General features: G+C 50.8%; 2 long non-coding RNA genes across 4 annotated transcripts; both read left to right on the forward strand.

Annotated features, from left to right (window-relative positions):
* Nucleotides 1-394: 394 nt before the first annotated feature.
* On the forward strand, nucleotides 395-14,371 carry LOC128901929 (uncharacterized). 3 transcript variants are annotated; one of them, XR_008463548.1, is made up of 9 exons: nucleotides 395-449; nucleotides 1,766-1,867; nucleotides 1,987-2,083; nucleotides 4,490-4,564; nucleotides 7,656-7,901; nucleotides 10,030-10,414; nucleotides 10,802-11,317; nucleotides 13,389-13,458; nucleotides 14,288-14,371. It is a non-coding gene; the product is annotated as an uncharacterized LOC128901929 (long non-coding RNA). The 3 variants fall into 3 exon arrangements; XR_008463546.1 differs by lacking the exon at nucleotides 7,656-7,901 and having other exon boundaries at nucleotides 13,389-14,353; XR_008463547.1 differs by lacking the exons at nucleotides 4,490-4,564; nucleotides 7,656-7,901; nucleotides 10,030-10,414; ... (1 more) ...; nucleotides 13,389-13,458; nucleotides 14,288-14,371 and adding an exon at nucleotides 2,743-4,200.
* Nucleotides 14,372-19,449: 5,078 nt separating this feature from the next.
* On the forward strand, nucleotides 19,450-24,198 carry LOC128902129 (uncharacterized). Its single transcript, XR_008463640.1, has 3 exons — nucleotides 19,450-20,122; nucleotides 20,213-20,598; nucleotides 21,627-24,198. It is a non-coding gene; the product is annotated as an uncharacterized LOC128902129 (long non-coding RNA).
* The last annotated feature ends 1,451 nt before the right edge of the window (nucleotides 24,199-25,649 follow it).

The raw sequence follows: 25,649 nt of genomic DNA on the forward strand, positions 1-25,649 counted from the left end.
CCCCGGCTCTGCTACCCTCGTATTTCCTTTCAGCTGCTGTAACAGCTATATTTGATCCTGGAAACTTCCTCTCCGTTTGGAGACGTGAGAAGGAGAGTAAATCAAATGTATCTGGTTAAAAGCTTGACTTGTATGATTTTGCATATCTGTGTTGTTTTGAATTAATTCACCTAAAATTCAGAGGTATTTGAACTATGTGTCTCTACTAGGCACTCTGACAGACTGTCTAATTGTTTTTTCAAATTCAGGTCTGTGACTGCCAGAGTGAACCTACAAGAGGATGGATTGCCCAAACCCCAGCTGCTGCTGCAGGACCCTCTGGCGAGAATGTTGGGGGGGAAATAACTTGGCTTTTGTTTACCAGCCGGCGTCTCTGGTTCCAGCAGGCCCCCACAAGACGGACGGCGTAATCCTGACATCTCCTCCGAAGGAGACAATTCCGATGGCAGGTACCTAACTCGCCCTGGTACCCACGGCAGGGTGGGGAAGATCTCCCCGGGCTCCCAGCAGCGCCTGCCCGGCCCCAGTGCTGCCTGCCGGGGTGTCCCAGGCTGTCCAAGGGATGCTGCCGGGGTTGGCTTTGGAATTCCATCAGAGAAGGGAAAGGTGTTCCTCGCCTTGGCCAAGCAGGAAAACTCTCGGTTGTGGTGGTGTTGCTCCCAGCACTCAAAAATGGAGTTAGAGGTACTCCCTAGAAAGCAATAGGCTGATAAATAATAGGTAACAGTTAAAACCCACGTGCTCTGTTGTATTTGGCCCTGTCTCTTAGCAGACACTGTGTCGGTGCCTCACTCCACACACCGGCCCCTTCCCCTGAAAGGATGTGCTTGTGGGGACGCCTGGCCCCACCGGGTCCCATCCCAGCGGCTCTTCCTGCTGCCAGCGAGCTCTTCGTCCAGCTCGGCCCAGCATCAGGCCACCTCTGAGACGGGTTCCCAACAAAATGTGGTCAGTGGGGCCGGGCAGGTGCCTGTGTCACTGTGGCACGGCATCAGTCTGTTCTTGGCTGAATCCAGCCAAAAACCACCAAACTCCGCAACCTCCTCTTTCTACTGCCACTTCCTATTCCCAAGCCCAAGTTCTTCTAACATAAGTCAGCTTTTCCTTTCCTCAAAATCAGCAAAATGAAAATGAATTTGGTACATACGCGTGAGTCTGTGAAGAGCAGGGTGCTTGCGTGGTGCTGGGACAACAGGTCCCACACGTACTGCCCGACGCAGGGAGCTCTGCTGGGGTGACCCCCTGCAGCTGTTGGGGACCGTACAGGGACAGTTACGGGGAGCTCAGGGCCTCGGGTCGCAAGGAGGAACTGAAGCAAGAGCTGATGGCAATTCTGGTGCAACCTCAATAATCTGCTCCCTTGGATGCGAATGTGGCGCCTGTGTACGTATACGTATATACACGCACACATCTATACCCATGTTTATGTGTGTATAATATAGATAAAAAATAAAAATCCCTATGGTCAAATTACAGAAATATTTTAGAGTTCTAAATAAACCTAAATGCATTCAGTACATAACATGAGTTGGTAATCTTTATCAGACCCTGTTAATCGCAGTTAAGCATTATTTTGGCAGCCTGTGTCTCGGGGCTGCATCAGGTCTGAGTTCTGCCTGAGCCGGAATTCTGCTTCATCTTGAGGTTCCTGACAGAATATACCGAATGGGTAGGAAAAAACAAGTGTTTTGGAACAGCGACGTGCCCTGTTGGGTCTGCGGGGGTGCCTGCCTGCCCCTGCTGCCTGCTGTGTTCTCTTTCTCAGAGCGAAGTGTCCAGCTGGAAAGGCTTCAGCGGTTCAGGAGGGCCTTGGCCATGGCACCTTCAACATCAAACGGGTGGAACGTGGACCCCTTTCCAGGCGTAGGTACGTCTGCAGTACACGGTTAAGGCTGTTGTGTGTCTTTTACCTTGGCGTGTGAATGTGTCTCCTCTTATTTTTCACTCTTTCCCTCTCCTCTAAGTTTTCTATGTCCTTGTTTCTAGAAGCGTTACGTGAAAATGGCAGCAAGGAAGCTTGCTGAAGGGCCTGACATCATGCCGTGACCCACCTGCAGAGCCAGCGGCAGTTCGGACCCTGCAGGTGAGCTCCTGGTCATTCCTGTTTTAACCCGAGTGCCGATACACACAGGTACAGGGGCACATCAAAGAATAATGGGGTCCGTTTTGCACTCTCCATAGAACCCTGCCTTTTACCTCTTGCTCGAGGCTCTCTGTTTCCCCACGGCCTGACGGGAAGCCCTGACTGTGGCTGCTCTGAGCCCCTTCTGTCCCAGCCCCGCGGGTCTCGCTGTGGTAAAAAGCCTCCTCACTTGGGGATGTAAAAGGATCTGGTGGGGTCCAGAAGCAGGACAGCAGAAGAGGCCTTGGTGTAACTCGAACTGTGCTCGAGTTACAGACCCTGCTCTGCTTCCCTTGCGCTTGCCGTTCCCCACCGCTCTGGTGGGCTTGATGCTCAGGTAGAAGGAGCGGCTGGAGTTCGTCCCGTAGATGTTGCGTGAGCTGCCGGGGTTGGTGGGTCTGGAAGGGATGGGGCCAAGACATGGATTATCTCTGTGTTTCTTGACAGTCCGGCTCTACCGGCAGAGCAGGCTGCCCGCCATAACCAGGTTTTGGCAGTGGGAGTGCGGATTCCCTCAGCGCGGAGAGTCGTGGTCTTGGCTTGCTCTGCTAAGCGTTACCATATTTCTTCCAACTTCCATTTCCTCTGGGCTGAGTTTCAGCTCAGCTTTCTTCCTCCAGATGCTCCTCTCTCACAGACATCTCGTTCCTTGTGACGAAGCTCGTTGAACCAGATGAGAAGACGGTGTGTATTCAAACACCCGTGTCAACTTGGTGGCACTGGAGATGTAGTCCCAGATCTTGAGAAGGAGGAGGAGCAGGGGACTGCAGTGCTTCACACGTCTCTGGACAGTAAAAATCACCTTCTGTTCCCTGCAGACTGTCAAAAGGAAAGCGAACCGGTAGCGAACCATCCCCTTCAGCTGTGTCGTATGTGGAATACGCGTTGAAGATGCCAGGTCAGGTCCCGGTTAGCTCTGGGAGCTGCCTGTCCTCAGCTGGGAGTTCCTCACAGGGTTCAGCAAACGTGATTCAAGGATCCTTCACCCTTCGGCGCGAGCAGCATGGCATGCAACTGGAGAATGCTAAGACACCCGAGTAATGTTATAACATATTAGCGCCGGGCCCTGACCTTTGAGTTCTGGTTAGATGCTCTGTTCCGCTCCACCAGACACCCAACTGCCCAAGTTACTGCTTTACCCACATAACGTGAATTTCCCGAGTGCCCGGTCGGCTTTGGGCTCCCTCCCTGGGCTCCCCCCTGCCCCTGAGCTGTTCCCCGGATTCAAAATGCCTGACAGCACTCAGTGCGAAACTGCGAGAGCTCCGACGGATTCAAGGCATTGGTCACGCAAATGGCTAATGTTTGCTATTCTGGACGCTAATTTCATAAAATTAATCTAACGCATCTTGAGGGAAATTAGCGCATGCAGATGCTATCATTTATCACAATTATTTTAAAAGCCCTAATCTAGCACTTCATCGAATTCTTCACATCCACTTGAGTGTCTCTGCCCATGGAAGCGCCGCATCCCGTCCCTGGCTGGCTCTGTGGAGGGGTGGTGGGACACCCAAACACAACCCCCCTCGCTCCCCAGGGAGGGGACACCACTGTCCCACAATAAATGGGGAACCTTCTTGCTGTGTACATGCTGTCCCTCTTCTCGGTACGGTGTTGGAGGGACCAGTCTTGCCATCTCTTCATGCCGTAGCGAGCACCTTCAGCGCCGCTCTCCTGCAGCTATCAGCTGTGAACACCTGGGCAAGGGAACCCGCTCCTGGTCCCACCACAGTTTTCTAGGCTCCAATGATGCTATTAGTCCAAATCGGGGCAAAAACTGCCCAAATTTCCGATGAATCAACAAACTGAAGGAAAAAAAAAAATTGAAAGCTATCAAAACATTCCTCGGTGAACCCTGTAGCACTTAACTTGAATGTTGAGTTCTTCTTTTAGGAGAAAAAAAATAATGAACTAAATATGTCTTAAAAACGTGTTGGTTTGAAAAAGCTGGAATGATCAGGTTTCCCTGAAAGGGAAAAAAAAAAAATAACAAAACCACAACAGATAGGAAACGACTTCTGTTTTGTGACTCTCTCAGTTAAATGGATAAGCTTTTTGCAGTGATTTTCATCTGCAGAATTTGCGGTGAGTTTTTGGCTGCAGTCGGGGTTTTCATCTGCAAAATTTGCAGTGCTTTTGCCTGCGGTGGGGAGGCGGATGGGAGCAGAGAGGGGTGTTGCTGGAGGCCGGAGCAGCCGCGTTGGCCCCGGTGCTCGCGGGGAGGTGGGGGGCAGAGGCTGGGGGCAGCGAGGGGGGATGCCGGGACAGCCACGGGGTCCCTGGACCGGGCTTGGCGATGGCTGGTGATGGCGAGATGCAGTCGCGCTTTGTACTAACTCATCCGTGCTTCTCCCTTGCACGTCTCAGGGCCCGTGAGCTGCGCCGATAGACACTTACCTGGGACGTAACCGGCTCCTCCGACAAGGCTAGCAACACCTCAAGGTACAATAGGCCTTTATTGCTGTGGAATGAAATAGAGATGCGATTTCAAATGTCACGTTTTGGATAGTCACTCGGCACTTCTAATAGCATGCATAGACAATAAATTATCGTGTGATGTAATTTAATATAATTTTGCTTCCAGTACAGGAGGCAGAGGGGGGAAGAAAGCTATATTCAGAAATGCAATCAAACAGCTTGATTTTTTCAGAGGCACAAGGCACCTGAGAGATCCCGGTGACTCCACATGTTAGCAGAGATTTTCCTCTAGATAAAGAACTCATGGTAATGAGCTGCGAGGCTGAATGGTTAAAACAATTATCCCCAAGAAATTCCCAGAGCTTTTTTCAACAAGTCAGAGCAGTTAAAGCTGGCAGAAAAGAAATCATTTGAACAATTTTTCATTGGAAAATGTACTTCTGATGAAACTGAAATGGTTTACGGGAACATTGCACTCTTCATAAATTTTTCAGTGAAAGAATTTTGAAAGGATTCACAAACAAAATGGAAAACTACTTTTCCAATTGATTTTAGGATTGCATTTTCTACTGCCAGAAAAGAATGTAGAATGGTCAAAATGCTTCATTTCCATGAGGTCCTGTTGATATTTTCAAACTGAGATATTTGGGAGTTTCCATGACGGAAGTATTTTCAATATTTGGATTTTACTGATTCAATGCAAAGCCAAATTCTTCCGTGGAGGAAGAATTCCTCTAAAGGCAAAAATGTCGCTTTTCCGGATGCACTTGGTTATTTCGGTGTCGTGTTGCCTGCCCTTTTCCCACGTGCCGGGTGAGTCTTGGCTTGGTGCTGTGAAGGCTGGCACGAGGTGGTTACTGAGCCCCACTCTGCGAGCGCTCCCGGGAAAATGAAACATCGGCCTTGATAGTATGATTTTTTATTTAAAAAAAAAAAAAAAATCAGGAAAAACTGGGAAGAACTGCTGTTGCTGCTGTAGGTATCTGTCTGAGGGAGCGCGTAGGTGTGGAGGTAAGGTCAGGCTGGCCAGTGGTCCCACTCTGCCCAGTGGGGCTCCGTTACTGGGTGAGAGCGGTCCCGTACTGGGGAGCAGCAGGTCCAGTTCACTCCTCAGCGCTCCTACTGGATCACCAGGTTTCAGTCCCTTTTGCTGTGGCTTGTGCCAACGTGTTATTTGCGTTACTGACGTGTTACATGTGGAAATGAACGGCTTCTTTTGAATTCGGCGCAAACGTATTGCGTCTAGAAGCAATAATACAAAAAATGAAGGCGAACTGGCTGCTTCCAAGCTGTGTAATTGCAGAACGAGATGCTAATGTTCCTCAAAAACACAGGCTTTTGCCTAAATGACATGCTTTGTGGGAGTAATTAATTTGTATTTAATTATTATCTAACTTGCGAAGAAATGTTCTGAAGAAGTCGTATCTTCAGCACAAGTCTTTCAACTTTTTTCTTTTAGATAAATTTCCTATTTAGACTCGCAGCATTTTATATTTTGTATGATAACGCCAACAGGAGACTCCTTAGCAAAAGTCACTGCTTACAATTTTTGCCTTTAAGGCTATCTCATAATTATGTATTTAACTAATCAACACTCCAGAACTTCCAGATGCAACAGATACGGGATTTGTGAATGATTTCCCTATATACATCTTAATTTTCTAGCAGCAGCTGTAATTTATGGGATTCCATGCGGAATAGCAGGGCTAATGATGAGCAAATGTGTTTTTAAAGTCGTGCCGGGTGCAAATGCTGGTATATGGCGAAAGGGGTGGAAACAGATGACTTCGGAGCGTCAAAGCTCCCACCTCTTGTCCGTAAATGCTCCCAAATCACAGGTCGGCAAAGCGGAGCTTGGGAGTTGTTCAGAGTGAAACTCCTGTTTTGATGTAGGTGAGGTGGGGCTTACCTGAGCGGGCTTGGGGCCGCCTGTCCATATCGCCATGGGACGATCCACGTGCGATTGAGCCTGTATTCCTCGGGAAGGTGGCTGGTTTTGGCAATGACGTTCCTGAAAGAGCAGAGGACACCCTTTTTATAATTTATATCTGTAGTTGTACCGGGTTTGGCTGGATAGAGTGTTTTCTTCTGGATTTGTGACCCGAGCGGTGTTGATAACACAAGGGTGTTTTAGCTTTTGCTGAGCGAGGCTTCCGCGGCCCCGAAGTCTTCTCTGCTCCTCACCCCACCCCACCAGCGAGCAGGCCGGGGGGCACAGGGGCAGGGAGGGGACCCAGCCGGGACAGCCGACCCCACTGTCCGAGGGATGTCCCAGGCCACACGGCATCACGCTCGGCAGAGGAAGGCGGGGAAGGAGGAGGAAGGGGACGTTTGGGGCCACGACGCTTGTCTTCCGCAGCCGCCATTAGGCGTGGTGGAGCCCTGCTGTCCTGGGGGGGCCGAACGCCTGCCATGGGAAGGAGACAAGGAATTCCTCCTTCTGCTGTGCTTGCGCGTGCGGCTTGTGCTTTACCTGTTAAACTGCCGGTGTCTCAACCCACCAGTTTTGGCACTTCTACCGTCTGATTCTCCCCCATCCCGCTGGGGGACCGAGCGAGCGGCTGGGGGGGCTGCGCTGCGCACCCGGGCTGACCCCCAACAGCTCTCCCAGGTGAGACCTGGGACGTGGCATGGAGATGGAGAAAGGGGAGAAAAGCTCCCCGTGGCGCGTTTGCAGGCAGCGTAAAGCCAGGGGAGGTGCCCGGCCCTGCACTGGGGTGCACCCGTTGCATGGCCAAGGGCTCACCCAGGGACCTCTCCCCAGCCGTGCGCCGGACAACGCTGGTTGTACAACAGGGAAGGCTGGGCAAGGTGGATTTCCAGGATCACTTCTACCTCCAGTGAATATTAGCCACAGAGTTTGTTGGTGCTCATAAAAATCACATTGTTGTATCTACTAAAGAGCACGTGAATGCTTAAGTTACAGCTAATTTCTGCTAGAAACGTTTCCAATTTATTTCGTTAAATCGACTGGGCCTTTCTCGTCAGATACGCTGGTATAAAACCAACATAGCCAAATACAGAACGTGGCAAATATTTAGCGCCTAGTGCAGAGGGAGACTGAGTTTCTTCACTTCCCCTGATGATGATATGGTGATGTGAACTTCCCTGACAGATTTACAGAGGGGTAGGAGTCATCGCGCAGGAGCTGCCAGGGAAACCTGCCTGGTCCTGCGAAGCGAAGGATCCACTGCGGGGAGCGTGCCGAGTGCCCCCGGCTCTGCCCACCTTCCCTTGGGAAATCCCTTCTCTTGATAGAGTCCGTTTTCCTTGGAAATTCTCAGCAGTAGATTCTCACTCGTGAACCCGCAAATCCTCAAAACAAGTGATCTGGACCCACCTGCGCTGTATCGGTTTATAGGTGAGTATCTGTGCATTAAGATATCAGCCTAACGCTCGGAGGCGGCTTGTTTTCACGCGGGAATTCTTTAGGAGTTTTATCTTTGGATTACTCAATCCCACAATTTCCCAAATCTTCCCCTCGGAGCAGATATTCCTGCGGCACGTTCTGCAAATTCTCAGAGTTCAAAACAGCGCTTGGTCTGCGTTAAGGCTCCTGCCATGCTAAACGCTGACCTGTATTGCAAATTATGGAGGCTTTTGTTTTCTTAAATAGCTGGCCGCTGGAGAAACTCAGGTCGGAGTGAGCAGGAGCCGTGTTGGTTTAACTCCAGTAAAGCAGCCATGTGTAACTAATACCGTATTATTAACACGGGGGAAATTTTCAACTTTCAGCATCTCGACAAAAAACCAGACAATGAAAATTGCTCGGTGACTCTTTCTAACCTTTGTAACCTGTATTTTACTCACCGAGAGCACTGCCTCTCCACCCCGCCGTCTCAGGCATGAAACAGAGAGATTAGATGTGTACTGTTCACTGGGAAAATGCCTTTTTATTTTATTTCTTTTGTGAAGTGAACTTTCAGGAAATATTAATTTATTCATTCTCACGTTTATAATCTTTTTGCACTTTCATTTTGCGTGGTTTATATCTTCGTAAGTCTGAAGTCCTGCATGGCGATCCTCGGTATCGACAGAAGCGCAGGCATGGGACGATGATCTGATCATCGCTCAGGTCACCAAAACACAGGCAGGCCTTGTGTCCTGCAAAAAGCGACGTTTAAATGGCCAAACGCGTGCAAAATTGGCCCAACCGTGTGCCTGGCTGTCCCGCCTGGCTCTCCTCCCTGGCCCACCTTGCATGCTGGGCTCGCGTTCCTTAAGAGCACTTCGCACTTACGTGCAAAATTGATGCTTATAAAAGCCTAATGTGTCTGGGCTGCTTCTGGGGCCAGAGAAGGTTGGTAAGCGGGAGCGACACTGTCCCAGTGATGGACAGCCCCTGTCCTAGGGCTGGCAAGGGGCGTGCGACTTTAACGATAGGGAAACTAAGAACTTGTCCGTGAGGGAAAACAAAACCAAGTGCGTTTGGAAAAGGATGGCTTACAACTGAAAAACGGGAGTTTTAATGGGAAGTTTTCATCCTGCTCTATTGAGGACAGAAATGCCGTTCTGTGGAGGGCATTACAGTTACGGCTGTTATTGTACTGCCTCTCTTCTGAGGCATTTGGAAATAATTCTTGGTTATGTTCAATCTTTACACCGTCAAGAAATGATAAGGGTTGTGTTCCCGTCTTGCAAAATTGCGAGCAGTGGCACCTAGACAAGGAAAAACCTAAAAACTTGATACTAAAAACTGGCAGAGAGCAAGAGGAGGAGATGATGTAGCAGGAGGGTTTGCTCTGCACGGCTGCCAGGTCCTCTGCGCATCTTCATTGACTTGGGTGCGGGACCATGCTCTGGCTGTTCCCGTGACCGGGACCACTCTGGACACCTTCCCTGCCGTGCCTTGCCCAGGTGTGCCGCACTGGTGCTCCCCTTCCAATCCTTCTCTTATTACTTGCCTAAAAGCTGTTGGCATTTCAGATGAGATGGATTTCAAAGGGATATTTGACAGAGGAAAGTGCTTAACCTGGAGAGGTGAGGAGAACTTCAGCAGATGAAGGAGGGGCTGGAGAGAGCAAAAAATAATTATGCGTGAGCACATGTGTGGAGTATTTTCTGAAGTGCTTTAACCTGGGGAGTTTTTTTCCTGAAAGGGATGGTGCTAAATCAAAGAAAAAGGGGAGGATTCATAATTTTGGGATTAATTTGTGGACTGTTTTGAGAGCCGGCAAGATCTATTTGGAGATCTAAAACATGTATTTTATCAGCCCATTTTTCTGAAGAGCTAGACCTTGCTTGCAACTGTAAGTAATCTGTAGTACAACTCCCAGGGAAACAGGTTTCATATATCATTTTAGTTCACTGGGTGACTCCAGCTAGTGCCTGGTGCTGACCTACGGTCTTCGCAATCAGGTGATATGTTATTTATAGTCTAAAATAATGAGCCCTAGCTTGGGAAAACACATTCTCTGAAAGCTCCCAGGGCAGGTTCGGCACATATTTTCATGGTGAGTTGTACCTTACATCACCCCGTTTCTTCCCAGACTGCGTTAAGGAGGTATTGGCCTGTCTGACGCTGCTCCTGAAGGGCTTGAATGCGGGAACGTGGCGATGGCCCGTGTCCTGCCAGCCCTGCCTCAGGGAAGCCACTGCCAGCGGCTCCAGCAACAGCCTGGATGGATGATGGAGAGGAGCAAACGCGCGGTGGGACTGCATTGAGAGCGATTGCCCCACGAGAGGTGCGGAGGGGTGGAGGACACGTGGCATGGGACACGGCGTGGTTTGTCCCCAGCAGAAGGACGGCTTCATCGAGCGGCTCAAGTGCTGGCTCAGCGGAGCAAATACAGGCTCCGAGCGCAGGAGCTTGATCCGGTGGCTGGGAATCCATCACAGCCTGGACACGAGGAGTCAATCGCGTCATGAGCAAAGGTAAACTCTATGAAACGGTATCCAGTTCCCTCCGCGAACGGAGGCGCCGGCCATCTGATGCAGAGCAGCCGTTGTGCTTCTTCCTGCAGCAGCTACAGTGCCCGCGCTGCCGCAGGCTGGGACCGCGGTCCGGGCACTGTGGAACTTGGTGCTGCTTCAGCCTCCAACACTTCATCTGTGCTAATACTTTCTCTTTTTTTTTTTTTAATATGGAACTACTCTTTTTCAAGTTTGTCTTTCTTATGTGCACATGCACACGTTTGGATCAGCTGTATGCGCTGCACACAGATATGCAGGTTGCTTAAAAATTTATTCGATCTAAGAAGTTACTATTTTTTTTTTTTTTTTCCCCCCCCTCTGACAAGTTCTCCTGGCTCTGGTTTTCAGTGGTGGAAAAAGCCGGCTCCAGTCCTGGAGAGCTGGGAGAGTGAGACATCTCCGGTGTGCTCCAGAATGGGAAGAAATCGAGACGTCATTTTCAGGCCATGCATCATTCCCTGAAAATAAGCTTGCATATTTTACATAAGAATTGCATAATTACTTTCTACCTCTGCACAAGGCTAGTTCTTTTGCATCTCATAATACCAGGAGTTTTTAATAGACATCTTAAAGACTGCGTTATCTTTGGCAGCATCCTGGCAGCTTGGCACGCAGCGCAAGCTGTAACAATGACACCAGCTCCCTTTCCCCCGCCCCTCCTTAACCACCACATCACCGAGAATACATGAAATTTGGCAGAAGCCAGCGGTTTCCTCCTCTCGCCCCCGTCTGTGGGAGGCTGCCGGTGGGGAGGAACAGCGTCGTCCCGGGTGCCCCGTCCCCTGTTTCGAGCAGAGAGGGGTGCGTTTACCTCCGGGACCTGAGAAATGTGCGTGGGGCGGGGGCAAACCAAAGGCTGACTGGGTGCGTATGTGAGCGATGAGCCCAATCGCTGGGCTCCTTAGGATTTCGTGTGTGTTATTTTGGCCTGCAATTTGCTTTAGCGCTCTCTCTCTTTCTAGTATTTTTTACGCCATGCTGGAAGCCGCTCCTTGTCTCAGATATGTCCACGTAGCTTGTTTCTAAACCACTTGCAATATTCCCTTAAGGCAGCAGGGGAAAAGGGGGGCTTTCGAACTGGAGTTTATGGGGAAAATCCTTCTCTTGGCAATTTATGTCACTGGCTTTGTCCCCCTGATCTGTAGCGGTGAAGGCCGTGGCCGTACCTTGGCAGTGGTTTCATGGGCTGTTGGATTGCCGTAGCTGGTGCTCTACGCAGGGGTGGCTTTTTCTTTGTCCCTTTGCGGGGGCTGGTTTTGGTTATCAGGGTCTGGTGTTGTCCTGGGAACTGCCAATGTTTGTGCAAACCATCCCAGGCACCGTGACCGCAGGGCGAGCACCCAGGGGATCTGAATACCGCATTAAATAGGATTATTCTAAACACAGAGCCCTGCGGGCGCTGGGAAGCGCGGGGACTGTTCTGCTGGGGCGAGCACCGGCTGCCCAAAGCACCGATGGCCGGGCGATGCTCCGGCAGCTCCGTTACAGCTATTTTCTGTTCAACTGCAAGCGGGCCAGAAGACAGAAATATCGCCTTAGTTTCCCCATCAAATATTAAAAATCCCAGATTCTCCTCCCGAAATTTTCCATAGCTCTACAGACTCTTTCTGACCGCTGGTGGTGCCTCTGCAGCACGGGGGTGCAGGTGGTGACCAGCAGCTCATTTGTATGGCCAGGGAGGTTGTGGCCCTCAGAAGCACCTGATGAGGCTTGGGAGGGGAACGGTGTGCTCTGCAGGGACTTCACGGCAGCAGTCGTCTCGCAGAGTGAAGCATTGCAATCATGGAATGGTTTGGGTTGGAAGAGGCCTTAAAGCCCACCCAGTGCCACCCCCTGCCCTGAGCAGGGACACCTCCCACCAGCCCAGGTTGCTCCAAGCCCCGGCCAACCTGGCCTTGAACCCCTCCAGGGATGGGGCAGCCACAGCTTCTCTGGGCAACCTGGGCCAGGGGCTCACCGCCCTCACAGCAATTCTTCTTCAGATCTCATCTCAATCTTTCCATTTAAACCCGTTCCCCCTTGTCCTATCACTCCACGTGCCACAGGCGTAGACGTGGGCTCAAAACCTCAAAAACCATCAGAGCAGGCGAAAGGTGGTTTTTTTTTTTTTTTTTTTTACAAAAGTGATTCTTAGAAATCATCAATAGTTTTTAATAATTATTTTTTATTAACGAGTGAGAATAGCTCTCTGAATCACTGAACACAAAAGAAAGAGAGTTTGAGGTGGTGTGCATGTGTGAATCCCTGTTTATCACATTCTAATGTCGATGGGAAAAGGGAGAAAAACGTTGATGGCATTTTTGTGAAATTCCACCCGTTTATGACCATATGAAGTTAAAGCTTTTATACACTTATAAAGAAGCTCCAAAGGGAACAAATATGTTTTTCCCACTGAAGTCTGCTTAAAGCATATAACAAATATGATTGCGCAGCTCAATATTTCATATAAAACAATATGCTCTACCATTTTAATTTTCCCGTACAAAATGGATTTTATATGAATTCGTGTTGCATTATTTTCCGATTCCAACCAAATTAGAACTATACAGATATAAATGATATACATTACATTTATTGTACATAATCTGGGTAAATATGAACTAATTCATCAACCGTACCTCAGCTATCGTACAAATTGCCTTTGTGGCATTTCTGCTTCTATATATAAAGTCTTACAGTCAAAGGATGATTTGCCGCTATTTGTAACTATTGCAGCATTGGTTTAATTGTGTTTCTAGGGAGGAATTTGCGAGGTGCCCGGTGGAGCCGGCCGCAGCCCGGGGTGCGGGGGCCGCGGGGGGGTGACAGCATCTCGCGGGCGAGCTGCCCGAAGCGGCTGGGGGGGCCAAGCGCCTGGCTGTCATCTCCATCACATGGAAATTGGTCTTTTGGTGTAATTTTCCTCCAGTAATTAGTCTCTCTGTGATTTTTTTAGGCTTTGTGTCATGGTGTGAATGCAACATGTTCGACAGCATACCTGCCGGGGAAAATATCGTCTGCGATGGGTAAGGAAATATCATTTTTCATGAAAGACATCAGAAAAATTTAATGTGAAACTTCTGAACAGTTGGGGGCACGGTGACTTTCAATGACAGGGAGGACTCTATCCGAGCCAGTCCGTGTGTGATAAACTGCGCTATCCTGCCTCTTCCTTGGCTGTTTGGGCTTTTTTATTCTGCGCAGGGCAGCACGGGCTTCGTTAACACCCGGTCCCGGGTGCAAATGGGCTGGCGGCAGGCAGGAGGCGTTTCACTGCCTCAACCACCTGTAGCTGTAGCAGGCACGCGGGGAAGGGGAGTGAAAAGCTGGGGGAGCAGAAGAGCGCTGCAGGAGCGAAGGGCTCGCTGCCCTACAGGATTCTGTTGCGGGGTGGGGATGGGAAGAGGGTACTTGACTTCTGTGCAAATAATTGCAGTTCCTTAAATTTAAGCTCGACCATTGCATTGGGTCTTAATATTGTAAGTGAGGTATGTACATATCTTTGGGTTTTGGTTTTTCTTTGGGGTTTTTTTGGTTGTTTTTGTTTGTTTGTTTGTTTTTTTAATACTGGGGCAATGTTATTGGGAAATGGTCATTTCCGATGGGTGGCAGAGCCGGGAAGGGGATGGGGCTGCTGCCGGAGGGGCTCAGTGGGGACAGACCCCGTTCTTCACGCCGAGGAGTGGAGCCAGGCTCCGGGGCTGTCGCCGGCACCGAGTGGGAGCACCAAGGGGCCCGCTCCGGAACAGTGTCCGGGGGCTTTGGCTGGAAGAGCTGTGCAGGGAGGGTATGGAGCCCCTTCCTGGGCTGGAAATCAACTCAGAGCACCGCATCCATCATGCCCAAATTGTTCAGCAACCTCCAGGACAGCGTGAGCAGCAAGGCAGCATCTGTTCCTCCCCACCGGAGCCGCCGTGATGGACTGCCAAGGATGGAGCTCCCTCCTCCCAGCTTCCCGCTGTCTGGAAGCCAAGGTAAGATGGAGCCGACATAAAGCAGGGCAGGGGGCGCAGACCCCGCTCCCCGCAAGGAGTCACGGCGCGGTGCAACCCCCGCCGAATCTCTGGGGTCTTCCCTGGCTGTTTGGTGGGGGCTGGGTGAAGGACCGTCCCTCTCGCGCCTCTCCCAGCGCAAATGCCTCCTGAGATAAGGCCTAATACTGCTTTTATACAGGGACGTGCCACTAGATAATCTAGGATACTCTTACTTGATTCCGTGGAAGTTAAAATACCATATGTGTTCGGACTTGCAGGATACTATGTTATTTTTAACATCCATACATTTGTAGGAATTGTAACCAAATATGTTTTCCAACAGGAATAAAAGTAGAGGCTTAGGTATTTTATGAACGGCAGTTGTGTCAAGAGCGAATCAATAAAAATCTGTGCACAGTGCTATTAATGCAGGCAGGAATTTCGCCGGCGCTGGGCAGGGTGTCTGGAGCGGGTTAAGGTTAAGGGGGATGTGAAAACTGGAGAGCATCAACTGGACGGTGTCGCTGCAGAGAGCCGTAGGGTCTCCTGGCCACCCGCTGCTGAGGGGAGGCTGGCGAAAGCGCTTTGACTCTGTGGGGAGACACTGGTCTCTGCCAGCGAGGCAGAAAAAAGATGCTCGCCCTTTGCTACCTTTGAATTGCACCTTTTTTCACAATAGTTGGAAGAACTGATATTTTATTTTTTTTACAGTTAGTTTACCTTGGAAATGACTTATATCTGAACCACGTGAAAGGCATGGTGATGCAAATGGCAGTAAATAAATCACGCGGGGCGGGTAGCAGGCAGTGATATTAAGGCTAATAGCAGCGTGGCTGTTGCACCTGCATGCACCACGCTCGTTAGTCGAGTTAGGCGCAAGCATAAAAGAAGATATTATTGTTATTGTTGTTGCTGTTATTATTGTGATGATTACTCCCGTGCCCCGCTGGGGAGCAGAGGTGTGAAGCCCCGGGTGGCAGCTCCACGGGGCGCTTGGAGACCCGCGGGGGGAGAGTCTCTGTGTCCCTGCGTGGCGGGGAGAGCATGGCCCCATCCCTGCGGACCCCCAGCTCTCCCAGAAACAGTGACGGTGGTGGTGGCAGTGGCATTGGCGGTGGCGATGTGGGGCCAGGGCTGCCTTCTGCAAGGGGCAGGGCTGGGTGGGTGCTGGCACAGCTGCTCTCGCGTCTCTTCCCACACTGGACCATCCCAGTCTTTCAGACCTGCCCTGGAGCTCCTTGAAGCCCCGAGCGTCCCAGGCACCCGTGGGGAGCGGTGGGACCCGTGTGCCACCCTGCTGTGGTGTGACCGCACACACGGTGCGTGCTGGCAGCACCTCACCTGCCTGCGGCAGGGTGTCCCCAGCACAGGCAATGCCTCGGTTTACCATGAAGGGCCACCACAAGCCCTCCACTGGGGTCCGGCGCACCCCACACCTGCCCCGTCCCCTCTGGCCACCGTGGCCAGTCTTTCCCCCGTGCCTGGGGCCGTCCCACCGGGGTGGGAGCGCGGGGGGCCGGTGCCCGCGCTGCGGGAAATGCCAGCCTGCCCGCGCTTCCCATCGCTAAGCAACGGCGGGTGAGATATATCCCCATTTCTGCTGCTCCCATTTGGCACCTCCCACCATGTTCTTTCATGTGCAGTTGCACAGTGTAGCGGATAAAAAGCCCGTTTTCTATCTTTGGGTGCCAGTGCACATTGTAGCCATCGGCGGGAGGACAGGCAAATCAACTGGCAAAGAGTGAATGATGACATTGGGTGACACTGAGTGACTGCCTGTACCCAGACGCTGCTATTCATCTCGGGGCTGGGTGCTGCCAAGCAAAGTCCAAAAAGTTGTGGGTTTTTTTTTTGGTTTTTTTTTTCACATCAGAACTTCAAGCTGATCAAAGAAACAAACACTTTTAATGAAACATATGCAAGATACTTAGAAGGAGAAGATTCACAATGCATCTGCTGCGGGACCAGAAGGCTTATCAAAAGTGTGAAGTAGGAGAAGAAAAATTACTAGCGTATGATGCCAGAGAAGATTACAGAAATATTAAGCAGAAGGAATGTAAACACGTATAGCTGGTGATAGCTGGCGCGGGGCTCGCCGTGCACAAAGAGCTGCCGTGCAGCGTGGGGCTGGGTCTGCTCTTGCTGGTGCGTGCAAGAGCCAACGTGCAGGGGATGGGGGCCGGTACCCGGGTACCCAACCCTCCCCTCCCAGCCCCGATGGGCTCCGTGGGATCAGGCAGGGCCAGCCACGGCCACATCCACCCTTTGGTGGACAGTCCCCTCCCAGGAGCCCCCCTCTCCTGCCGTCTGGCTCCAGCTCGACGCCGGGGCACCAGCGCAGATCTCGCCACGCCGGCCGGTCAGCTGTCCTCAAAGCCCAGGAGCCTTGCAATGGCGATTTGTTGGCATTTTCCTCATGAAACAAAAACTTCAATGTGATATCCATTTTCTTGCAACATATTTTATGGAAAACGTAAATATTGTGAAAAACTGTAATTTCTGTTGATAATAGAGTAGGTTTATTATCAGCAGGAATATCGCGTAATTATTTCTGTTCCACATTCAGGAGTGAGCAGACATATGGCTTTATCTATTTCAGCCACTGGCCAAATTCTGCTCTCCCTTAACCCTTCCAACCTCGGTGAATTCAGCGAGGCTGCACAATTATAGCTGGCAGCAGGATCTGGCGCTCTTATTTCTTGTTAAATGACTATTTTTTTTCATTTCAGAGCTGCCTTCCTGACCTCCCCCCCACATGCAGGCTGCTACCCTTGCTGTGCACTGTAGTTTTGCTTCTCCCTTTATGGCGCTGGCAGTTGCCTGCAATGGGCTTTCTCTGCCAGTAAGTGCCACCGATGGCTCTGCCCCCTCCCCAGCTTCGGGGGAGCCCAGTGAGGGCAGGGGCAGGGCACGGTGCCCTCGGGATGGCAGCTGGGCAGACGGGGCTGCTGTACCACTGCCCGTCTTTGCGTAACCCATGAAGGGCTGGACCAGCAGCGCGTTTACCTCCGTGAGCTCCTCTGGCCCAGCGTGAGCCGGGGGCGAGAGGCAGCAGTGCTGTCCCCAGGCTCCGGGCTTCCCCGGTGGTGGTGGCTGCCGTGCGCCGTGATGCTCTGCGTTTCCCTCTGCTGACCTAGCAGTATGAGAAACCTCATAGGCAGCACCGTCTCTGGGTACTGTCAAATAATCAGCCATCACCGTCCGTCAGCACTGACTGTCCTGTCTCCGTCACTGTTCTCTCCCATCTCTTTTCCCCACACCCACTCAGGAAAATGCCTGGTTTTCCCTTTGCCTGAGAAAGCCGACACTCCAGTTTCCCTCTTGGCATGGCTCCACAGGCGGACGGGGGACGAGTCGAGGGGACGCGGCAGGTCCCGGCTGCCAGGTCAGTTTTGCCCTGAGGTTACCAGCCACAGAAGACCCACCAGCATATGCCGAGGTGGCCAGGAGGCAGGTTTAATGTATGCTCCTGACCTTTCCGATCCCTCTGCTGAGCTCTGCATCTGCGAGGCTGCCTGGTCGCCCAAGAGGGACGGACGTCCTCTCTCTGCCCTGTTTGGGAGATGAAGCTGCCGCTGCCTCCCCATCTCCCCGACTGGAGAAGAAGAGGAAGAGCAGCAGCCTGTGAAACCAGTGGGCGTCACCACCACTGTCACCTCTTCCTGAAACTGCTGGCAGATGCTGCCTTGCCTTTTGTGGACATGGCTGCCAACAGGGGTAAAGTAGAACAATTTCAGCTGGAAGGGACCTACAAGGATCATCTCGTCCAACTGCCTGACCCCTCCAGGCCCGACCAAAAGTTAAAGCATGTTGTTAAGGCCATTGTCCAAATGCTTCTTCAACACTGCCACGCGTGGGGCATCCACCACTTCTCCAGGAAGCCTTTTCCAGGGTTTGACCACCCTCTTGGTAAAGAAATGCTTCCTAACGTCCAGTGTGGAAGGTTCAAGACTTCAAGGAAGGTTGCCACGCTGCCGTCCATGGACCACCGGTGGTCCAAGGAGCAGAAACTGGGGCCCTTTCCTCTTATTTCCAAGCAGTTATTCTGGGTGTGCAACACGGTTGTGAAGAAGCACTTCCAAACTCCGCATTCAGGTAAAGAGCAGTGTCTGCTTCGGAAAAGCTCAAGCGTTCCTTTATAAACGCGCTGTTTATTGTGCTTTATAAATAGCTCTCACGGTGACATGTAAAGCCTGAAGTATTGCGTTCCACTCAGCACAGTGGTGCTTGTTGGAGAAGGAGCCCTAGCAAAGTCACATTTCTCTGAGGCTTTCAGCATTTGTAAAAGCAAGCTGGAAACAAAAATAAATAGAGATGTGCAAATAAAATTCTTTCCAAAACACCCATGCTCAAGTGGGTTTTTTTTCTACCACTGTTTTTAAAAAAGCATCTGGCAAGCCTTTCTTCAAATTTATTTTAGCTAAATGCAAACAAACAACAACTCTAATAAGCATAGTAGCATATTCATCGACGGTTCTGGCTACGGCTTTTGAAGATAAGGTGAGGAAAAAGTTCTTTAATTTTACTTGCGGAAAAGTATATGGCCACCTTGAAAGGGATTTTAATCTTAGATGGCAAGGAGTGAGAATGCTAGCAGAAGCATCACCTTGTCTGCTTCTCCTCGTGACGGCGGAGCTGCAGGACAAGTTGCAGCCCTGTAGAGCGGGCGCTGCGTTGCTCCGCGCTTCTGGGCTGCTCGGACCTTAGGACGGACACCGGGGTTCACCCTGGTCTAAAGCCAAATTATAAAAGAAAATCACCCCACTAGAGACAACCAACCTCTTCCAGCCTCACACGCTCTCCCGCCAGCAAACCCCCTGTGGTTTTTGCTTCTTGATGGATCTGTGTGAAGTAGATTGTGATGTTTAATGGCTACAAACTGTCCCCTTTGCTTCTCTTTCTGAAAGACCCGCCCCGGTGGAAGGGCTGGCCCTGGCTGCGGGATGTTGCCGTCCTCCAGGCAGGAGCGGGTGGGGGTGGGCAGGGGTGTCCTGGGGATGGCCAAGGGCAAGGGCCACGGTGCCTGGCTGGGGTTTTCCTCATTTTGGACTGTTTTGGTCCATGGATTCAGAATAGCAGGAGCTTGTATTTATTGTTGGCAATGTTTGTCAATGAACTCCCACCGAAGTGGCCAGCAGAAATATTCAAGGTTCCTTTTTTTACACTGTTTTCTCTATGCAATGAACATCTCGATTACAGCAGGACTCGTTGTGCTCCTATCCCTGGTCTTAAACTGTTTCATTTGCATGCACGGGACGACTATATTTTGTTGTTGAAAATTTAGCCTTCAGAAAGGAAATTCAAAAATCCATCAAGTTGAAAAGAGCTGTTGGGCGTAGAATTCTTTTGATCATTGCTCTGCAGGGTCTCTGACACCAGTAATCCCAACTACTCAAAGAGCCTGGCAGCCCCACCAAGCAGCAGGCGGACGGGGAACCCCTTCTCCGGGATCTCCAGGAACCCCTTCTCCGGGATCACCCCAGGCCGGCACCAGGCGAAGGAGATGCCAGTGGATGGCAAAGCATGGACACGTGAACCACACAGGATGCTGCAAGTGCTGATCCAGCCATGGATCCTGTTGCCTTTGAGTGCGAGGTGGCTGGCAACAATAGGATACGGCTATGAAGATGTCATTTGTTGAACGTTACGGTCATGCTTTTCGAAGGTCAGCGTCGCGCTGCCTAAATTGGCTTCGCGGGGTTTTGTACGAGGCAAGGTAAGAGCAAACAACCTGTAGGCACGGTCCGTAATGAAAAATAGTCCCACGTGTAAATTGATGTGTCATCCTGCCTCTTGCATTCCCCAGCATGGCCACCATTAGCACCCAGCTGAAGCTCCCGGCTCCTTCCCCTTCTCAGCCCCACGGAAGCTGGTGCACGGACTCCAGAATTACAGAGAAATAATGAGGAAAATGTGTTTGCCACAGTATAAATGAGACTCATTAGAAAGCAAGTGGAAAAGACGGGGCTGATCTGAGACATCAGGACTAAGAGTTTCCCAGATTCGTTTAATATTCATCCTGCGTCGTTTGTAAGAAGTCATCGCATCTTTGCAAAAATTGCACCGCGCACCTGCATATCGCGACGGTTGTTTCGGGCCTCGATCACGCGATGCCTTCCCCCAGCCGTTGATAATCACGTCAGGTTACTCGGGAGAAGCCAGTATTTCTGTGCAAAGCTCAGACAGTAGCAGGTAATGAGTATTCCCATCTCAGCAGATTTCTAATGCAAACTCATACAGAGAAATATTACACATTAGCCTCCTTTAGAGGAAGCTCATTAAAATAGGAGTGTTTGCACTCCCAGTGCTGTATGAAGATGTTGCATTTTTCAAATTTGATTCCTGAACCAATTAGTTTTCCGTACTATAAATGCCTGCCTTCGCGCGCGCGCTACGCATTATACGGCAGGCTTGTCGTTTCTTTAATGGCAACCATTATTTTGCGCTGAAACCTTAGGTCTGGGGAGTCAAGTTGGTTTTCCAGCATGTAAAGTAAAAGCGTTGCTTGTCGTTCGTCTGCTGTTTCTTGCTGCCATGGTTTCAGCATCCAGAGGGTGCCCAGCTCTGCATCCCATGGGATCCCCTCCGGGCAGCGGCACGCCTGGGCGGGCGACGGGCGCATCTGCGCCCGTCGCCCGCCCAGGCGTGCCGCTGCCCGGAGGGGATCCCATCCTTGTTTTTTCACTTTTTCTGGCATTAACCAAAGTTTAATGCTGCTGAAAAATGTCCTCGGCGTGCCGTGAGGTGTCTGCGCTGTCTGAATGAGAGCGCGGTCCCTTTTCTTTCTTGGAAACCATCGCGGTTTCCAAGAATGGTCAATAGACGGTGGTACCCACCCCAAGTGTTCAACTCACGTTGGGGGACCCACGTGGGGTCGCGTGGCTTTTCCCGGATGGGAAGGAGGATGTAAGGATCCAACGCCTCATCCCTGGGAAATACGCTTGAGTAGGTGAATAATACATTATTTTACCCGGTCTTTAAAGTATTGAGCTAGCGTAAAATCCTGTGCTGTTCTAGTCGGATGCATTGCAAGAAGCTGGAGGCACTTCGAAGACGTACACAAGGAATCCGTTAAATTACATTTGCATTAAATTAACTTGGGTGGTCCCCGCCTTATCGAACATCTAAAGGAGCGGAGAAGATGTATGGCTTAAGAAATATATTATCACGTCTAGTATAGCAGTGACCTGGTTAGCTGATGTCAATATGTTTTCTTTTAGGAGGACTCCTTCATTTTCGCTCGTAGTGAAACTCTCCAGCCTCCCTGAAGCATCTCGATGGGTGGTTCTGGGTGTTTTGCAACATGTGTGGGGTGACGGCTGCTCTCTGCAGTGGTTACCGGAGGTCGTGACTAAGAGCCGTCAGACACGGATAACGCCAGCGCTCTCTTTGGGAAAGAACAATGGAAAATTCTCTTCATTTCTGCAGCAAAACAGAGCTATTGCCACATGATTGCTCATTAGCAGCGAACAATAATTCTCTTTATATTTGTCCACGTTTAGTGCAGCTTTATAAAAAGGCAGTGCCTGATAGACTAAATCATTGAAATGAAGACAGTGAGCCAAATTCAGCTTTCATTTACTGCCCTCAGGAGAGATGACCAGAATGTCATTAATAAAGTAAACAGCAGTAGGTGGCTTACGAGTAAAAGACATTAATTCCTGAAAGCAGGACACACATGGCATCGTGTACGTTGGCCAATAGTTTAAAAATAATTATGTCTGAGTTGTTTATACAAACATGGCTAGATTTTGGTTTTATCTGAACTGATCAGATCTGCCTTGCAAACCAATCTCAACTCTGATTTCTATCCGGTCTAACGGTTCCCTGACCTATATCTACCGCGTCCAATAATGGTGGAAAACATGCGTGCTGCCTGTCTGCACGTGCTTAGGGGAGAATGTGGCTCAGGCATCGATGTGCTTTTGTTGGCAGTGACGGCACGCGGCATCAGGTGGAGGTGACAGTGGCGGAGGGGTGGCAGGAGGGCCGTGCCCACCCCGGGCGTCCCCCTGCTTCGGGTCACGGGCAGCTCGCTGCAGCGGAGGAATACGTTCCTATCATAAGAACGCAAAACGGTTATAATATATGTGCTTTTTTCCAAGCCGGTGGTCAACTCCTGCATTTTGGACAGGTCCAGGCATTGAAGAACCCCTACAGAAAACCCTCCTAGCCACAGGGACATGCTTGCTATGGGAAGTGATCCTGGAGGAGCATGTGCTGTACCCGATGCATCCGTATCTCAAAGAGCCGCTAACTTAGTATCTGTGGTTCATATGCTCCAAACCCCTTTTAATAATGCTAGAAATGATTTGAATAGCTACACCCTCACCATCTGAGGACTTCAGCCCGGCAGCAAGACTTCCTACAAAGCCAGCCCAACGCAGGCAGCCAGGAGCGTCGGGAAGCCAGAGCCGGGTGCCCGGGCACGGTCTCGCGTCCTGCTCCGGCTGCAGGAGAGGAACCGCTCCGCGTCCCTGGGCACCTCCTGCGCTTCGCTGCCTGCTCAGAAGTGGTCTCCGGGGAGGTGTTTTGTACACAGCTGTGAGATAGCCTGCCAGATGTTTGGTGAGGCTGTACGTGATGGTCTGACCACGGTGCCGCTGGACTCAGTCCCCAGATGCTCTGTCATCTTTGTTAATAGATATGGACAAATATTCTGCTCTTCTGTTTCCCTCATGGGAAGCGACAGCAGACACCCTGAGGGTCGAGCCCTGGGACACGGGACAACACCTTGACCCACCCCCCAGATATATTGTTTGGCCAGACCCTCTCATTTGTGGCCAGCCCGTAATGACCGAGAGGTGTCCGGCAGGGCTTGGGGAAACCACGGCAGGAGCATTCCCGGCAGCTCCATCCAGCCCTCCCGACCCTGGTCGGCTGCTCCCCACCTACACAGCGTTCTGCGAGCCCCCAGAATTCACAAAAGTCATTCCAATTATTCAGTAGTTGAATGCTTGATAAGAAGTGCAATGAACTTGGAAACTGTCTGTATATAAAATGTACATTATTAAATGTAGGTTTTAAAGTACTGTAATGTGACAGTAAAGAGCTCACAGGTTCTTGTAATTAAATGGGCTACATGTAAACGATGGTGCTGGCAACTTAACTGTCCCCAGCAGCCACCAAGTAGGAGACGTCTTGAGGAAGCCAAGAGGAGAGATGCCGTTTGCATTATTATCTCTCTTATTTATTAACTCCCAAATACTCAATAAACTCGCCGGACGCATTAGTCTGCAATCAAAAGCGCTCTTTGGGCATAAGGCTTTATGTCTTCTTCCGTGCCATCTGAAATAGGAAGCCAAACCGGGTATGACGGCAAGCTCCATGCGCTGAGTTAGGAAAGTCATTTTTCATTTCAGGAGAAGTCCTCTCCAATAATGGAAATGCTGAATGTTATTACAATAATAAATGAGTTGGCAGTGCGATTTATATAAGAAACTAATGTACTTTCTTCCGGAGCGCTGTTTAATTCCTTGTAAATCTTGCACTTAGTGGACAAGCCCCCACTCCCGAGCGTCTCTGCGGAAAGCCTGCAGAACCGGGAGTTCGTGTGGTTCATTTCTTGTTGTCCAAACAGCTGTTCCTGATCGTCCTCCCTGCAGGTATCTGTTTGGGGATTAGTAATGCTTCGCGTGCTCGTACATCACAAGAAGTGGATGTGTAATTACATTAAACATGCTTCATCTCCTTGGACTCACTTATCCTGAATCGCTGATATTGGCTCAACTCAATGAATTTTCTTCACCGACTCTTATTTTTTAGCATAATGTACTATTAGCAGGAGGAAGTCCCGCACCAGGCAGCACCTTTCAGCTTTCTCACCAGGTGCCCCAGCTTTCAGCCCAACGGCTCCTCCTCTGACACGGCTTTGGGTTTTGTGCCCATTTTCTGGGCATGGCTGGCTTGCTCTGGCCAACGTTGTCCCTGGTGGAGACACTGGCCGCTTCCCACCGGGGCCGCTCCGGCTGCCCCTGGGCAGGCTGCAGGAATAAAGCTGCAAACCTTGAAGCGTCTCATCGCAGGGATGTCACATGCATCAACCCGTTGGACAGAGGAAAAGGGGTAAAACTTCCTAAGAGGGTGAGTCCACGCCGTCCCGCCTCGATGCTCACCATGGTCTCCATGGTTCGACCTGTGTCTCGGGTCCTGCTGGACAGAAAGCCGTGATGGAAGAAAAGGAGCCCTGGCTATGGCTGGGTGCTCGGGACGGGCTTATTTCCTAAATACGGTACCTGCGGCGGATACTGCCTCGCTCGTCAAATGCTCTCCTGCTCCGACTTACCAGGAGCGTCAGGTATGAAGAAAGTAGGTTCGGAACCTTCAAACTTCCCAGGCAAGTCCTGTAAAGGACGGGCACCCTCTCAGCCAGATGGCAGAAGCGTTTTTCCAGACGCCGCCAGTTCCTCACGGAGCGTCTGCTGAACACGCGCATCTGCAGCGCTCTGGTTAAGGAAACACGAGTCACACTTAGATGCCCAATGCATTTTTCATTTTCCTTGGGGGTCTAATCAGAAAAATCTACGATTGAAATAGATGAAGCCAGTCACTCCAGTCTTTATGGCAGACAAAAAAAATAAATGAAATAAAAAATTAAAAGGGAAAGATGAGAGGCATGAAAACTTTAAATGAGAACCTCATGCCCCTGGAGTGATTCACATCTCCGAGTGTTTCGGTCCCCCTGTAGCTGCACAGCAAAATCCATAAAGATTTAGTGTACTCCCAAACACAACCCCTCTTCCCACTCATCTTTCATGACCGAGTCTCCTTGATTAAACCGTGTTTATTTTAGTTTATCTGAGTCCTAGGAAACCACAGGTTTGCCTACATCGGAGTCCTAACGAAATAAAAAAAGAGAAGTCCCAGACCTGGGAAGTTGCCCTGAGAGTATATGAAGTTTTTCCCAGGGAAGACATGGATCCCAACGCTGGAATGGCTCCCGTGCCTGGGACAGGCGCAGCGAAAGCGCGGTGCTCGGCAGCCGGGATGCCCCGCGTCGGCTCAGCCCTGGTCTGGGGAGCCCCCGAGGCAGGACCTGGCGAGACCTTCACCCGCAGCAAGTGCATGGGCTTCGTCCGTGCCGCACGGCTCCTCCCCGCCCCGGCGCTGACTCGCAGCTAGCTGAAACCAGGGGGAAAAAAAAAGGGATTTTCTTTTTTGCAGCAGCAGCCGCACCCTTCCCGTGCTCTGCCCGATCGCCAAGCCCCAGGCAATGTCCGCACGGGAAAATTTGCACCTTTCTT

Source organism: Rissa tridactyla, chromosome W (assembly GCF_028500815.1).
Source record: "Rissa tridactyla isolate bRisTri1 chromosome W, bRisTri1.patW.cur.20221130, whole genome shotgun sequence".
Classification (NCBI taxonomy): Eukaryota; Metazoa; Chordata; class Aves; order Charadriiformes; family Laridae; genus Rissa; species Rissa tridactyla.